Here is a 6,272-nt window from a genome sequence, read left to right on the forward strand (position 1 = left end):
GCTTACTGACAGCTATGATTCTGAAGGGGCTCCCAGAATCATATAAGCCATTTTCCATCCACATTGCACAAAGTGACGACAACATCACCTTCGCCGAGTTTAAAACCAAACTGAGGAGTTACGAGATCACTGAAAAGTTCAGTAGCAATTCCGGGGCTGACAGCGTGATGATAATAAGAGGCAAGGACAAAGACGTGAGACTGTGCTGTTACAACTGCGGCCAGAGGGGGCATAAAGCTTTCGAGTGTGAAGGTGCTGCCGGTCAGAGAGAACAGAGACAGTGGTGCAGTCTTTGCAAAAATCCCACGCACAACGATGCCAACTGCAGGCGGAGAAGACGGAGAGACAACGTCAACGTGACGCAGGATGAAGAGGCGCGCACGTTCACCTTTAAGATGGGCCAGGTGAACTGCGACTTGGACGGCACCGGGAGACCGAAGCAGAGACTATGTCAGGGCATTGCTCTGAGCATTGGGCTGATGGTCGACACCGGCGCTACGTCACACATTGTGACCGACGTGAAGAAGTTCCGAAACTTCAACGAGAGTTTCGAGCCACGGAAGCATGTTCTGGAGATGGCTGATGGAGTGAGGGCCTCTGGCATAGCGCTGAAGAGAGGTACTGCAAACGTTTGGCTGAGAGATAACAAGGGTCGAGAGGTGGAAACGATGCTGAAGGGGGCGCTGTATGTTCCATCCTTTCCCCAAGACATTTTCTCTGTCAACGCAGCGATATCCAACGGAGCCACAGTCTTCTTCAAAGAGAGACAGAACAAGCTCATCCAAAATGATGGTACGACATTCGACATTAAGGTACATGACAGGATGTTTTACTTAAACACTGTTGATAAGATTACTAATGTTGATGAATGTCATGGGTGTTATGATATCAAAACGTGGCATGAAATTCTAGGACATTGCAACTACGAAGATGTGTTGAAATTGCAGAATGTAACTGAGGGTATGGACATTAAAGGCAAGGTTGATATTTCCAAATTGTCATGTGAAGTGGGCACAAAAGGTAAATTTGCTCAGAGCCGAAACAGAAAGCCAGACCAAAGGGCTAAAGCTGCACTACAACTTGTACACACTGATTTATTTGGACCAATCGATCCAACGGCTAAAGATGGATTCAAATATACTCTAACATTTACTGATGATTATTCAGGAGCAATTTTTGTTTATTTCTTGAAATCTAAGAGTGACGCAGTCAAAGCTACAGAAAAATACATTGCTGATGTTTCACCTTATGGGAAAATTAAGTGTATTCGATCAGATAATTGTACCATGTATGCTTCTGGACTATTTCAAGCATTGCTAAGCAAAAATGCCATCAGACATGAGATCTCAGCTCAGAATGGGACAGCTGAAATAAATAGGAGAACACTGTTTGAAATGGCCAAATGCATGCTGATTGAAAGCAGTTTACCAAAAGAATTGTGGACATATGCAGTAATGACTGCTGCTGTTATTCGAAACAGGTGTTTAAACAAGCGTGTAGGACAGACCCCATATTATATGTTGACAGGAAAGAAGCCAAACCTTTCGAGAATGAGAACATTTGGGTCACCATGCTATGCATACAAGCAAGACAAGAAAAAGTTGGATTCACGATGTGAAGGAGGTATTTTCGTAGGCTATGACAAAAACAGCCCAGCTTATTTGGTGTTTTATCCTGACACAGGGAAAGTACTTGTAGCTAAACACAGATTGGTAAAATTCATTCAAAAGAGTGTCATTGCGAGTCAGACTCAAACAGAGCAAGAAATGGAGGAGGATGATGATTGCAGTATGAGAAGGGCTGTAAACCATCTGCCTGAAGTTGGGAAGACTAGTGTAACCCCAAAAGAGACACAAAAACAAGATGCAGAGTCAGAGATGAGTGATCTGGTTGATATTCAGGCAGGTGAATGTAGCCAGAGTACAGAGATGAGTGATCTGGTTGACATTCAGGCAGGTGAATGTAGCCAGAGTACAACTTATCCAAAAAGAGAGAGGAGACCACCTCAATATTTAAAGGATTACGAGTGTCAAGCTAAATCTGATTACCAGGGAAATGTAACCTTTGATTATTGTTATGGAGTGATGAGAGAAAATGAAAAATGTACCCTGACTATATTGCCAGAGGGCAAGAATGCAGTGGGGGGTGAAAACAAAAACAGGGTGATGAAGCATTATTGTCACAACACAGTAAAACAAAAGAAAAGAAGGAAAAATAAGTGTTCATTTGTGTTTGGGTGATATGCTATCTGATTGTGATTTATTTAATCTGCTATTTATTAATGCTTATTTGAAACAACAGGTATTTGAGAAATGACATGGGTATTTGAAGTTTTATTATTGCAACCAGTAATTTGATGACATAACATGATGACAGATGTAAAAGAGATGCTTACATTTTGCACATATTTATTGAATGGATTATTTATTTTATGGGAAAGATTGTGCCAAATAAGTTGAGATTCAAGGTTTAACATTATTAAGTTCAATGCATTTTATTGTTTACCAATATGCGATCAAGTGGGGGTGTTGGAATATGATCTATATTATGTATATATATGCTTTTATTCTGAAGTGCCCGGAGTGCTACCCGGAAGTGCCCATTAACGTGAGTGTATATATTGGCTAAATAAACGCCTCTCGTCAGTGTTCTGTTGTGTGTCAACAAGCTGACGAGTGGATGATGTGAACTGACGCTGCTGCCTACTCGTGTCTTATTTATTTCCTCCTTATATACCGACCAGTCTCCATGCTATCTAGACTCTTCCTATCACTGTAATGGCAGCTCTGCCAACATGTACCACAGTGCACTGCCAATGCCTTCAGAAGGAAGTTGATAATACCCCATATTGCTAAGAATCATAGAAAAAGGAATGTTATATTTGAAAAAAGTCAATTTAAAAATGTCTGTTACAGTATGACACGGTCATATTTATCTTTTTTAAAGATTCGTTTTGTCCACGGACGGACGGATGGGGGGGAGGGGGGAGTACAGTACATATATCTTTCTGAACTCGGGTTTTACTTGCAAGTTTGTACATAATTAGTCATACTTATTTTAAATACATATTTATCAAGGCAATACATTACAGCAATGACATCATCATCACTTTTAGGCAGTGTGTTTCTACTCAAACAGTTGGATTTAAAGTGCCTTGCTCGGTGTGTGCTTGTTGATGGAGAGATGGTTTTGGGAAGCCATCATCAGAGTCATCATCAGACCACTTGGAACAAGAATTGGAACCTTCTGATCTTAAAGGAGAATTCCATGCTAGAAGGCTTTCTTACCTTTCTTTGGGAAGTTGTATTTATACAACGTAGTTTCGGGAGAAGAGGCCTCCTTCCGCTCGACCTTAACCACTCCCCCCTCCTTATCAATCACTCCCCTCCTTATCAAACTCACCTGCCTGTCATTATCACCTGGCCAATCCTGCCACAATCACCACAGTATAAATACACCTGTGCGCCAACATCTACCCGTTCTCACTACGTGATCCAGAACCCGACAAGCCAGAAGTCAGAAGTGTCTTCCTGCTGTCCCCGCCGACCTGCATATACGAAACGTAAGCCTTTTGACAACCTGTCAATCATTAACGTTCGTTTTATTTGCATAGGCTACTGCTCTCAAATCTAAGATAAATCACTTGTCACTCCGTGCATTTACTTGTATAGTGTCGTGATTTAAACATATAAAATACCCGTGTTCGTGTCCTACACCGAACATTAAAGTGCTGCTTAGCAGCGGCGCTTTTCGCTGGTTTTCTTTCTCTTTTTCTTTTCTCACTCAAAAGGAGAAGAGAGAGGAAGCCGCAGCCCCGCTGCAGCGAAACAATCCACCAAATGGATTCTCACAATCAGCGCGAGCTGGAGCTTCACGCTTCAGATAGCGAAGACGTTCTATTTTCGTCAGGAAGCTCTAGCCGTGTGTCTGCTATTCCCGACACCGGCATGTCAAGCTCGCGCTCGGTCCCGCCGGCACAGCCAAGGCCAGCGGAACCGAGCAGCAGCAGCAGCAGAAGCAGCCGCGCCACGTACTCGCGATCCTCCTCCTCGGTCGCCCCAGTCATAGCCAGCTTCGGCCAATTAAATCTGTCCGTCGCCGACTGGACGGTGTCCGGTCTCCAGCGCCTGCTCACGGCCAGAGGGATTCCTTTTCAGAGGACGGACAGAAAGGCGACATTGTTCGCCCTATGGCTGGCAAAACCATCAAGCCAACCTGGACGCGGCGCGGCCCCGCCCCCTCCTGCCTCCCGGCAGCTACAACAGGCACGTGCCCGGCCCACTTCCCCCCCCCTCCCCCCCTCACACACACGCCGGCCGGCGCACGCACAGCCTGCTACAAACCACCCTTCCTCCCCCTCCTCCCTCTCTCCTCCCCCCCCCACAAGCACGCTGGCTCGTGTGTCAATGCGCCCCGCAGGCGGGCGCGTAATACGCCCCGCAGGCAGCGGTCGCGGCGACACACCTCGCCCACTTCCAACCTCCTTCCCCTCCCCCTCCTCCCCCCCCCTGAGCACGCTGGCACGTGTGTCAATGCGCCCCGCAGGCGGGCGCGTAATACGCCCCGCAGGCGGCGGTGGCGGCGACGCACCTCGCCCACTTCCAACCTCCTTCCCCTCCCCCCCCCCTCCCGTTCTCTCCCCTCAGGCCAGCAAGTGCCTCCTCCCTTCCCCCCTCAAGTCCACCGCCGAGCACTTCAGGACCACACCGTCTCCCCCTCCCCCCCCGTGTCTCTCTGCCGTGGTCGATCCCAACAACAAACCCGCAAGAGATCCCCTTCCTCCTCCCCACCCTCGTCCTCAGCAACACCAAGCGGGCACTCGACCCCCACCTCCCCCTCCCCCCCCCCCCGCCCGCCAGCCTCGCAGAGACCGCCACCCCCCCCCTCCCCCCCCCCCACCCATCCAGGCTCTCCGTTACTCGCCACCACCCCCCCCGGAGCCCACCCAGCGCCAAACTCGACGCCAGTCTAGCCACCGCTCGCCACCTACCCCCCCGGAGCCCACCCAGCGCCAAACTCGACGCCAGTCCAGCCACCGCTCACCACCTCCCCCCCCGGAGCCCACCCAGCGCCAAACTCGACGCCAGTCTCGCCACCGCTCGCCACCTCCCCCCCCGGAGCCCACCCAGCGCCAAACTCGACGCCAGTCCCGCCACCGCTCGCCACCTCCCCCCCCGGAGCCCACCCAGCGCCAAGCCCGCCACCAGGCCCACCCGGAACCCACCCAACGCCAGGCTCGACGCCAGCCTCACCGCCGCCCACCACCCCCTCCTCCCCCCGCCAGTCCGGAGCCCACCAGGCGCCAGTCACGACGCCGCCCGGCCCCCTCCCCCCCTCCTACCCACCTGGAGCCCCCACAGCGCCAGGCTCGCTACCACTCGCCCCCCCCCACCCCTCCTGCCCACCCCGAGCGCACCCAGCGCCACAGGACTCGTTCCTCTCACCACCCAGCACGCCACGGTGCTCAGGGCACCCCCCAGCCACCCCAGCATCCCCCCGCCGCACTCGGCCAGGCTCCGCCCCCCCCCGCATTCTCCGCCACCACGGCAACCACCCAGGCCACGCCTCCTCCCGACCCAGCCCAGGTCTTCTCGATGCTCTCCTCCATGCTCCTCGGAACCTCCCAGACACCTCTCCCCTCCCTCCCCCCCGCCTTCCAGATGCCCTCCGCCCAGCTCCCGGCCCCCACCTTCACTCTGGCATCAGCCACCCTGGCTGCCCCCCCGCAGGCCGCCGTCCCCAGGCCGTCACCAGTCCCGCCTCACCTCCGCACCCTCATTTTGAATGGTACGTACGTAGACCTGGCAGAACTCATACAACCATCACTCACAGACCCCCTCAGGAACAGAGAACTCATCACCCCCCTCGGCTGCCTCGCACAACTCCGCCAACCCCTCCCCACACGGTCACGGGACCTGACCTCCACAGAGTTCGCCTTCGCATTCTCTCTGTATAGAGACGTGGTGTGTTCCGCGTACCCTAGCCGCCGAGCCGAATTGGACCAGTACCTCACCCTGGTCCTGGAGCTGGCCATTCGGTTCGGCGGCACGGGGTACTACACATACCACGTTCTCTTCACCACCCAGGCGGCTGCATGCGTTCAGCAGTTCAACCAGACAGTGTACTGGGGGGTCCTGGACCACGAACTCTACTGCAGGGTATTCGCGTCCAGGGCCTCCCTTTCCTGTGAGGTCTGTGGAGCTCCCTCCCACCCCGCCTCCGCCTGCACCACGGCCGTCCAGAAGCCCAAACCCAAACCCGCTTCTACACCC

This window comes from Protomyctophum parallelum (genome assembly GCF_964188405.1).
Source record: "Protomyctophum parallelum genome assembly, chromosome: 1".
Lineage (NCBI taxonomy): Eukaryota > Metazoa > Chordata > Actinopteri > Myctophiformes > Myctophidae > Protomyctophum > Protomyctophum parallelum.